Genomic DNA, 11,627 nt, shown 5'->3' with positions numbered 1-11,627 from the left:
ACCCTGAGCTAAAGCGATGGCTGTGGTTTCCAGTCATCAGTTTTGGGGGTGGTTTGTTCCATAGCCAAATTAGCTAATAAAAAAAGGTACCATTATTATCCTTGTATTGATAAGCAAAATTGAAGTGCAAAGGAGTCAGGTAAGTTTTTTAGGATCATACAACTTTTTCAGGATAGAGCTGAGTTTCAAATCAACACAGACTGAATCCAGAGATTAATCATTCTACTACACTGGCCACAAGAAACGCCTGCCTCCCTTAAACATTCTTTCATTCATTTACTCATTCTTCATCAAGTATATAGTAAGTATTTATTATATACCAAACAACATGCTGAACATTGAGGATACAATGATGAATAAAACCACATCCTCAAGAGGCTTACATTCTAGTAGGGGAGGCAGGCTGGTAAATTAGACTCAGCAAGTGAATAATTAAAATTGAAAATTGCTCTTATAAGAGTATGTATAAGGAACTAGTGGAGCAGAAAGAAGCAGACCCCTGCCTACCTTCTTCATAGTACTTATTATCTGTAGTACTCTTTTGACATTTGTTATTTACTGCTGTGTTAATTACTTATTTAGGGAAATCTGATTTATCATCTCAACTAGATTACAAGCTTCCAAGGGAGAAGGAGCTTTCTGCTTGGTAAAAATCTCCCATGGAACATAGTTTTGTGCCTTGCCCATAGTAGTTATTCAATAAAGATGTTGATGGACTATTACATTTGAATTTTCAAATTTATCAGAAAAACAGCAGAAAGAAGAAGGAGGACATGTCACCATTAGAGACTGTGTTGGACATTTAACTAAGGTGTTAGTCAATCTCTTGATTATACTACTGTCTTAAAATTAATAAAATCTTTGTACTATTGTGAAATTATTATTACAACATGTAGATAAGAGCTTGATGGAAAATGAGGGAGTGAAAGTCTCCAAAAATTTGAAGAGTCATTACTTTTGTGGAAATATTAATTCAGCTACTAAACAAGGATAACATAGCATTGCGAGTCTCTGAATGGAATCTGGAAGCAGCCTCAGCCCTGCCTCCAGCCCCAGGTTTGAATCTTACCTCCGCTGCTTCCTGTGTGACATTGGGTGAGTAACCTCTCTCTGCCCGTTTTCCTCATCTGAGAATACAATAATTATCGGACCTACCTCAAAGGATTATATGATGTTTAAACTTTTGTAAATGTTTGTAAAGCACTTAGAATAGTGCCAGATACACAATGAGTGCTATGTGAACGTTTATTAAATAAAAAATAAATAAATGTAGCTAGAGAATTATCATCTTAGTTTTCTTTCCTGCAGATTATGCCTAGTGCTCAACAAATATTGGAGGAAAGAATAAAGAAATTTACTTTTCTTAGGGTTGTAATGATTCATGATGCCATTGAAGAGGCAACTTGTCACTTTAACAGAAGTACCACTATTTTTTCATTCGCTTTTTAGATCTTGTGATTCATTTTGTTTTAAAAATCACCACCCTTTGAACTTTGGGGACATTGAATTTTTATGCACATGTCTTGAGTAATTAAAAATTAAAGATATTTATGCTTTCAAAAGGCAATGACCTACCCAGGAGAACATGCCTCTTGCAAAGGATCTCCTTCATCTCTCTTCAGTAGAGGAGGGGAGGAAACACAAGAAGTGACTGGTGCAGAGGCCCAATTCCTACTTTATGGATGTGAAATTCCTAGAATTATGTAAAATCACCAGGGCCTTTAGCCATGCACAAAGGGTAGTTTTGTGTGTTGGCTGCACCACTCTATTCTGACAGCCTACAGGAGGAAAAAGCAAAGATTACAGAAGCATGTTCCCGCAAAAGGAAGCAGCACTAAAAGCACCCTGGATGAAGATTATAGAGAAACCATACAATAAACACATTTGGGATATTAAAAAATTAAGGCTATTTGTTATTAATGATAGGTGGCTGAATATATTCCTGACTCTGAAAAGTAGCTATTTGGCACCAGGCCGTCATGACAATGACTGAGATGAAAGAGGATGTTGCACTTTGGCTTCTGTCTCTGACATTATCTGTGAGTCTAGACAAATCACTTTTCTTTTTCAGGTCTCAGTTTTCCCATATTTGGAAGAGACAGCACTTCCCTCATTTAGCTACCATATAGAACTGCACTGAGAAGTGACTAGAAGTGACTAGAAATAAAACTGGAAACTTTCTTAGTGATTTTGGGGATAAGCTGAAGGTTTAGACAGTAAAGAGAAACATACTCTTCTTCTCCTGAAAACTGCTCAGAGGCTGGAGGCCAGAGATATTTTTTTCTTTTTATTTCAGCATATTACAGGGGCTACAAATGTTTAGGTTACATATATTGCCTTTGCCCCACCTGAGTCAGAGCTTCAAGCGTGCCCATCCCCCAGAAGGTGCGCACTGCACTCATTAGGTATGAATATACCCATCCTCTCTTCCCCCCGCCCCTCACCGGCCTGACACCCGATGAATGCTACTACTTTATGTGCACATAAGTGTTGATCAGTTAATACCAATTTGCTGAGTACCTGTGGTGCTTATTTTTCCATTCTTGGGATACTTCACTTAGTAGAATGGGTTCCAGCTCTATCCAAGATAATACAAGAAGAGGTGCTAAAACACCATTGTTTTCTGTGGCTTGAGTTGAACTCCATGGTGTACATATACCACATTTTATTAATGCACTCACATATTGATTGGCACTTGGGTTGTTTCCACATCTTTGTAATTGTGAATTGTGCTGCTATGAACATCTGAGTGCAGAAGTCTTTTTTTTATAGAATTTCTTTTTTTCCTTGGGTAGATGCCCAGTAATGGGTTTGTGGGATCAAATAGTAGTTCTACTTGAAGCTCTCTGAGGTTTCTCCATATTACTTTCCACAGAGATTATATTAGTTTGCAGTCCCACTAGCAGTGTATGAGTGTTCCTATCTCTCTGCACCCATGCCAACATTTATCGTTTTGGGACTTTTTGATAAAGGCCATTCTCAGTGGAGATAAGTGATATCTCATTGTGGTTTTGATTCACATTTCCCTGATGATTAGAGATGCTGAACATTTTTTCAGATGTTAGCCATTAGTCTATCTTCTTTTGAAAAGTTTCTGTTCATGTCCTTTCTCCACTTTTTGATAGGATTGTTTGATTTTTTCTTGCTGATTTACCTGACTTTGATACAGGTTGTAGTTATCAGCTCTTCATTGGATGTGTAGCATGTGAATATTTTCTCCCACTCTGCAAGCTGTCTGTTTGCCCTCATGATAGTTTTCTTGGCTGTGCAGAAGCCTTTTAATTTGATCAGGTCCCATTTATTTATTTTTGTTTTGCTATGATTGCCTTTGGATTCTTCCTCATAAATTCTTTGTCTAGGCCAGTGACTGTAAGACTTTTTCCAACATTTTCTTTTAGAATTCTTAGTTTCATGCCTTAGGTTTAAGTCTGTTATCCACTGTGAGTTGATTTTTGTGAGAGGTGAAAGGTGCAGATGCTGTTTCAGTGTTCTACATGTGGATATCCAATTTTCCCAGCATCATTTATTGAATAAGGATTCTTTTCCCCAGTGTATGTTTTTGTCTGTTTTGTCAAAGATTAGACAGCTATATGAGGATGGTTTTATATCTGGGTTCTCAGTTCCATTCCATTGGTCTATGTCTCTGTTCTCATGCCAGTAACATGCTGTTTTACTTACTACAGCCTTGTAGTATAGCTTGAAATCTGGTAAATTGATGTCTCCCAATTTGTTTCTTTTTGCTTAAGATTGCTTTGGCTATATGGGGTCTTTTCTGGTTCCATACCAAGCGTAGATTATTTTTTTAGATCTGCAAAAAATGATGTTGATATTTTAATAGAGATTGCATTGAATCTGTAGATCACTTTGGATAGTATAAACATTTTAACTATGTTGATTCTGCCTACCCATGAGCATGGTATGGTTTTCCACCTGTTTGCATCCTCAAGGCCAGAGATATTTACCCAGTCATATTTGTGGAAGTAGGCAGATATAAATAACATATAAAAATTGTGAAAGTTTTTTGAGTGCATTGACAGAAATTATATTATATATATATTCACAAATTATTTTATATGCATCAAAAGTTTTTAAAGGTTTGCAGTTTATGGGGAAATATTGGTTTTAGTGCAGAAATGTCATATTCTGAATACTCATTAAAGAAAGGTGTGGAACTCTTTTCCTATAAACAAGACAATGCATCTTTATCATAAAGAGTTATCATCCAAATTTGCAAATTATTAAAATCATCCTCTCCACCCACAAATTTTTAAAATTTATGGTGATAGTTTTTTTCTTTCTCTTACTAATTTTAAAAAATGAAGATATGTATCGCCGTGTTGGAATATTCAGCAGCCCATTGACACTTTTTATAGTTAACGGAAAGAAATTATCTAAGTTTCTTAGGCCAATTCCTACATGCCCAATAATCAAATGTTATATCATTATAAGAATATATCACCTTGACTGCAGTGCTAGATTTCCTCACAGGTGACCTGTTCATACCTTGAGGTGTTTATTGCTGCTCTCAGCTTCTTTGACATTAGTGCAAATCTCTCCAACTTTCCATTTTCAGAATAATCTTCCTCTGTTGCTCTGTTTATTATTTTTTTTAAGTTTTATAGATTTAGGGGGTGCAAGTGCAATTTTGTTATATGGATATGTTTGCATAGCGGTGAAGTCTGGGCTTTTTGTGTAACCATCACCTGAATAATGTACATTGTACTCATTAGGTAGTTTCTCATGCCTCATACCCCTCCCACCTTCCCATGTTTCTGAGTCTCCAATGTCTATTGTTCCACTCTATGTCCACATGTATACATTATTTAGCTCTGACTTGTGAGAACCTGCAGTATTTGACTTTCTGTTTCTGAAATATTTCACTTAAGATAATGGCCTCCAGTTCCATCCATGTTGCTGCAAAAGACAAGTTCATGTCTAGTATATCAGAATCTGCTATTTTGTCTTATCCCTTTTACCACATCTTCCTCATTCCTCCAGCCCACCTCAGTACACCTTATCCTATTTCTATTTTTTATTTTATAATACCATATTTCATAGTATTTCAGCAAAGTTGTCCAAATTGTTCAAATTCTATAAGTAATATTTTACAATATTGTTGAAGTATTGTCTGAAAATGTGGATAAATATGGGGAGTTGATTGGCTGAGGTTACAAATCATTAAAGAATTCTGATGAGTATTTCATATGCTTAAAGGCAACCCACTAATTAAAGAATATATTTTCTCAAAATCCAACAGTAACATGTAGCCACAGCTACTACAACATGGTAAATCTGACTTGGATGTTTATTATTATTATTATTGTTTTTTGAGACTCTGTTGTCCTAGCTAGAATGCAGTGGCATCCTCATAGCCACTGCAACCTCAAACTCTTGGGCTCAAACCATCCTCCTGCCTCTGCCTCCCAAGTAGCTGGGACTACAGGTATATATACCATGCCTACCTAATTTTTTTCTATTTTCAGGAGGGATGGGGTCTCACTCTTGCTCACGCTGGTCTCAAACTCCTGACCTCAAGGGATCCTGCCAGCTCAGCCTCCCAGAGTGCCAGGATTACAGGGATGCTTTTCATTTTGTCTTTACATCTTATTGAGCTCAATAATAGAGTAAAACATGAGTCAACATAAAGACTGATTTAAGTTTTCTGTGGGGATTTAATTTCACTTCCTAGAATATTTGGTCTTGCTTTATCCCATTTTATGTGTATTAACTTCCTTGGCTTCCTAACAGTTGTCAAAAAAAAAAAAAAAAGCCAAATACTTTCAGAAAGAATATCAAGAACATTCTTATTGTGTAAAATGCAGATCTTTAGTGTTTTCATCTTTAAGACATGCTTTCAATTGTAACTGTCTTCAGAAACCTGAAATGTATATACTATTGACACAAAATTCTATAGCATCTCTAAGGTGGGTAAAATTTGTCAGTTGAATCTTATATGTAAATGCTTATTTTCCCATTAATGAACATGCACTGTAGGTGTTTGGGGGAAAACTCAAGTATAATGATTTAAGGTTACATGCATAGCCTAATTTAATTTTGAAGGTGAAATTCTCTGTCTCTCTCTATTCCCCCTTCCCCCACATTTGTTGTGGGGGAAGGGGGAATAGAGTTCCCCAAAGTTAATATTTCTCAGCATGGGTAAGTGTTGGTATGTGCCAAATTTGTTTTTTGAAACTATTATTAATATAAAAATGTATTTATATTTTATAAGATACAGAGTACTTTTGAAATAAACTTTTAAAATTTCAGAAAAGATTTAGATACAGAAAAATTAAGAGTATAACACAAAGTTACCATATACCTGGTGCCCAGTTTCCCCTATTATTAACATATTCCATTAATATAGTGCATTTGTTATAATTAATGAATAATGCTGATGAATTAATATTAGCCCAAGCATCGATTATTTAGATTTCCTTAGTTTTTTTTATAATGTCCTTTTTCTGTTACAGGATCCCATCCAGGAGGCCATATTACATTTAGTTGTCATGTTTCTTAGGTTCCTTTTGGCTGGACAATTTCTCAGACTGTCCTTGTTTTAAGTGACCTTGATGATTTTGAGGAGTACTGTCAGGTAATTTGTAGAATGTTCCTCAGTTGGAAGTTGTCTGATGTTTTCCTCATGATTAGACTGGGCTTATGGGTTCTTGAGAGAAGAATCAGAGTGATAAAGTCCCATTTTCATCATGTAAAGTCAAGGATACATGTGATAAATATGACTTATCACTGCTGATGTTAAACTTGATAATCTAGCTGAGATAGTGTTTGTTAGTTTTCTCCATAGTAAAGGTACTCTTTAAAAAAAACCTGTCTTTCCATGCTGTATTTCTAGGAAAGAAGTCACTATGCACAGCACACCAGTAAGGAGTGGAGAGTAATACTCTAGTTCCTTAAGAGTGGAGTATCTGCATAAATTATTGAAGTTCCTCTGCAAGGAAAATTTGTCTATTTCTCCCCATTTATTTATTTATTAGATCATCTGTTTACATTAATATGAACTCATTGACATTTATTTTATACTTTGTGTTATAATCTAATACAACTTCATTTATTTTTCTGCTCAAACTATTACAGTTTTGGCCATTGGGAACTCTTTCAGTTGGATCCTGTGTCCCTTTAAAATAGTTCCTTCCCTTCCTTCCTTCCTTCCTTCCTTCCTTCCTTCCTTCCTTCCTTCCTTCCTTCCTTCCTTCCTTCCTTCCTTCCTTCCTTCCTTCCTTCCTTCCTTCCTTTTTCTTTCTTTCTCTCTCTCTCTCTCTCTTTCTCTCTCTGTCTCTCTCTCTTTCTTCACATCCTTACTTTCTAGCACAGCAAGACACTGCAGGCTCATTTTGTATATTTTATGCCCCAATCTTAGAATCAACTAATTCTCCAAAGAACACTGTTTCCTGTTATTGGAGAATGGTATTGGAAATAAAGATCTGAATATCAAGTGTGCTTATTGCTACTGGGGTGCAGTTTCTTTTTGATCCTTTGAGCTGAAAGATAAGCCCTTTATGCATACATATCTACTATACATGTTTATATATGTAACCATCTATATCCATATTAAGGTAAACATGAGTTCATACTCATGTCTCCAACTCTAATGTATTACCTGATAAGTTTATTATAACCTAACATATTTATGTGGGAAAAACATGGGGAGAAGGAAGAACAGGCAAGACAGGGTCCCTACATTGGGGTTGATGAGACCACAGAGTACACTGCACTCTCACAGGACGTACGCAGGTACTCTAATGGAGGAATAAACTACATCCTTTAGTAACCCTTTTTATATTTATAATGTACTAGGGTTATACTTCAAATACGTTTTGTGTAACATACAGAATGTGAATACTTTGCAATTCAAGGCCAACATCTTCAATAGGATGGGAGAAATGTCAGGATCCTGTAACCTTAGAGGGAGATCTCAAACACAGACCCATTGGGAAAAAGCTGTAAGAAAAAGTATCCCTGTCTAGCCTGTTCTTACTTCTATAAACCATGGTTCCTGATGACAATTGGAAGGTCTTAGAACTGGAGCAGTTGTAGCTTCAGTTCACCTAACAGTTCAATGCCTAGTGGGAGTAGGGGGAAATCGCATATGATCTAGTATAGAAAGAAAATGGACTTGAGGGTCACCTCAAGCATTATTGGTAATCTAAGTATCCCAGCATCTCAAAACCTTAGTTTTCTCATTTGTAAATTGGATAATACTAATTCCTACAACATTAATTTTTTTAGGGGACTGTAATGATCAAGAAAGCTATGAAATGTACAAATAATTTGTTAAGTAATAAAACAATGCAGAAAAAAAGAAGGAAAAGGAAAATAATAAAATAATACAAAAAAGAACTATGATTTACATTATCTTCAGTGGAAGGATATCATACCCATGTAGGCGATTGGAAGTGGTATAGTGTAATGGTCAAGAATGGGAATTCTGGACCAGGTGCAGTGGCTCACACCTGTACTCCCAGCACTTTGGGAGGCTGAGGCTGGAGGATCACTTGAGGCTAGGAGTTTGAGACCAGCCTGGGCAACATAGAAAGATCCCATTTCTACAAAAAAAATTAAAAATTAGCTGGGTGCAGTGATGTGTGCCTGTAAACCTGTTACTCAGGGAGCTGAGATGGGAGGATTATTTGAGGCCAGGAGTTCGAGGATGCAGTGAGGTATGATTGTGCCACTGCTCTGCAGCCTGGGCGATGGAGTGAGACTGTCTATACAAAAAAAGAAGAAATGAAGAAAAAAATGAATGTAAAGAATGTGCACTGGAAACTCTGGAAAGTGTTTGTTTTAAAATTCCAACTATACAATTTTCTAATTGTGAGAAGGCAAGACACTTAATTTCTCTGAGATTCAGCTTTCTCATAGGTAAAATGAAGTTCACTTGTTCCATAAGCTAATTGTGAGGATTTAGTGGGAAAATGCCCTATACATGGAAAATACTCAATGTCAATTTGATGAACCCTGAATAATTGATTCACAAGAGAACTGAGAAATAAGTCTGCCCACGTGTTAATTTTTCTTGGATTTCAGTTTAATCATCTGTGGGGTGGGAGGAGGATTGTGTGATTGCTAATGTCCTTTCTAGCTCTGAAGTTGAGGGAAAAGAAAGAGATTCCTCACTGGTAAAGTTGACATCTAAGGAAAATGCCTTAAGATAAACATGGAAAATACCAAGGAAAACTGCAAGGCCACCAGTAAGCACATCCTTGTAAACCATCTGAGACTGCTCCCACTTTTGCTGTCTTATAATACCTATTAGCTCATTTAGCTACTAAAATCCCCACCTAGAGGAAAATCCTTAACATGGGTAACATAAAGACACACACTGGATATACTGCACATGCCTAATGTATTTAACCTGTGTACGTACAATGGCATCAGGGAAGACTCCATGTCATTCACTAATAAGAAATTTAAGGTACCCCAATGGGAAGTGGGGATTTTACTTCCTGGAGAAGTCTGGGGCTGCCCAGGAGTGAATGCCCTGTGTATATAACCTCTAATAAACTCATTTAACTCACCAGTCTGGACTTTTCTGGGTCATTCTTTGGTCTCTCAGCACCATCTGGTTCAGAGAACAGTTTTTCTATACAGGCCCAGAATTTTGCCCAAACAAAAGTTCATATTCTGAATTTTTATTTTCTTGGAACACTGATTGGTGCATGAGATATGGGCTCCCAGTTTATAATGCAGGGCCTGGATGAATTCTCTTGAAATAAGCAGAAGTATTGGGCTTCCCAACTCAGATAAACTATATCTAAATTGAGTAATCAAAGACAGCTATACACCTGGAAGGCCCTTCTCTCTCATGGCCCCTTCCAAGGCTCTATGAGGGTGCTCTAGCTATGTGTAAAATTTGCAAAAATGAGACATTTTACTGCAATCAACTGAGATTGCTCTCTATTTCCACTTTGACTTCCCCTCATGTCAGATGGCTTTGGAGGGGTTGTAGGTATTTTGGAAACATGACTAAAGGGAAGTAGATTTGAGAATGTAGTGTGCATTGATGTAGTAGGATGTATTTCTGTGGTTCATAATTATTTCCACGTAGAATGAAGTCATTGCCAGCTGCCCTGATAGAGGAATGACTACCAGAAATATTCTGACCTCCTCTAGTGCTGACCTACACAGCATCAAGACACGAAACTATAGGAAGACTGTAGGGAAACTGTTGGGAAGCTGAAAGAAAGTTTCTAAGCTATTTATAATGAAAAACAAATTTTAATCAATCATATTAGGAGAAAGACTAGCTAATTTCTCTCTCTTTTTTTTTTCTCTAGAAAATGGTATTACAAAATCTTTGTCATTGGGCAGTGAAAGACCATGAAGACAAAATGTCTGGGAAAAGAGTATTACAGAGGTGTGCCAGGGAGCTAATCAATTTCTTGATTTTGCGATGTTTGTGGTATTGCTAACTTTTTAAAATTTTTAATGTTAGACACCACAGAAGATGTATCTGCCCCTATATCTATTTGCTTCTTTGAGAATCTTGTCAAGTCTGTAACAAGTAGCCATGGAAATAGATAGATTCTTCTGATGCACAAAGATGTAGGACTGAATATAGATTTTTCTTTAGTTCTTTGTATTTCAGGAATCTTTTCTTATGAAATGAAGATTTGAAGTTCTCAGAGTCATACTTTCACAGTTCTCCTCCTAGAAGTCCTGGGCTCTTAGAACTTCTTCTGTTTGTATAGCTTCCTCCCTTACTGGCCTAGAAGAATCCTGTGGCTCCCAAGGACCAAATTTACTATTTGGAGCCACTTAGGAAATCAGGTTGTCACCACTGGGACTTGCTTGTTCCTCTTGTGCTGATATATAAATGGATCTCACTATGCATTCATCATTCATTCATTCATTCATTCATTCAATAAAACATTTAATGTTACATGTAAGATGACTTTTATGCTCATGTATTGATTTTTAGAACAAATGCTTTGAGGTTTTTACAGTGGAAGAACTTGCACTGCTAGAAAATTTGATCATCTAAGCATGCTGTCACTCATCAGTATTGTTCTGAAATCTGCAGAAAACCAGAAACTCTTCCAGTATCACTATTCTAATCTGGCTTTTCCTGAAATCATACAGATTCATGATGGCAACCCAGCTATTCCCACTCCAAATTGCTTTATTTGAATGGTCACCTGACTTCCACACTCAGAATCTGAGGGTGGATCGTGATTGCTAAATGAATCACTTATTTAAAACAAAATTTACCAAAAGAATTTAAAAATTACCATATTATTTTGGAAAACAATGTATCATTGATCAAAACATCTGAACAACATTTTAAGTGGTCTAGTTCTCTATCCTGATGTAGACATGGTGATTTTATCTGCACATATGTATGTACACATGTGTTGTGCATGTTACATACAAATATACATATTCACACAACACATATCTATGTATTTGTAGACATACATATATGGAGTATGTGTAATTACTGTATATGTCCAATTTCTAAAACTTAAGAATTACTTTACCTATCCTGGGAGAGTATGACCTGTTAAAATATTGTTTTAGGATGTATGTAATAGCTTTAGTGGAGTAAAAAATATTACCTGTCTCCTACATCCCATGTGGATTTTACTATTTAAGGATAGGTACTCATATTT

The 11,627-nt window shown here is 36.3% G+C and overlaps 1 pseudogene; it reads left to right on the top strand.

Moving 5' to 3' along the window:
• Positions 1-1,585: 1,585 nt before the first annotated feature.
• On the top strand, positions 1,586-2,134 carry LOC105881107 (small ribosomal subunit protein eS27-like; annotated as a pseudogene).
• Positions 2,135-11,627: the final 9,493 nt, after the last annotated feature.

The sequence above is a fragment of the Microcebus murinus genome, chromosome 17, assembly GCF_040939455.1.
Source record: "Microcebus murinus isolate Inina chromosome 17, M.murinus_Inina_mat1.0, whole genome shotgun sequence".
NCBI lineage: Eukaryota > Metazoa > Chordata > Mammalia > Primates > Cheirogaleidae > Microcebus > Microcebus murinus.
This window is presented reverse-complemented; position numbering and strand designations above follow the sequence as displayed.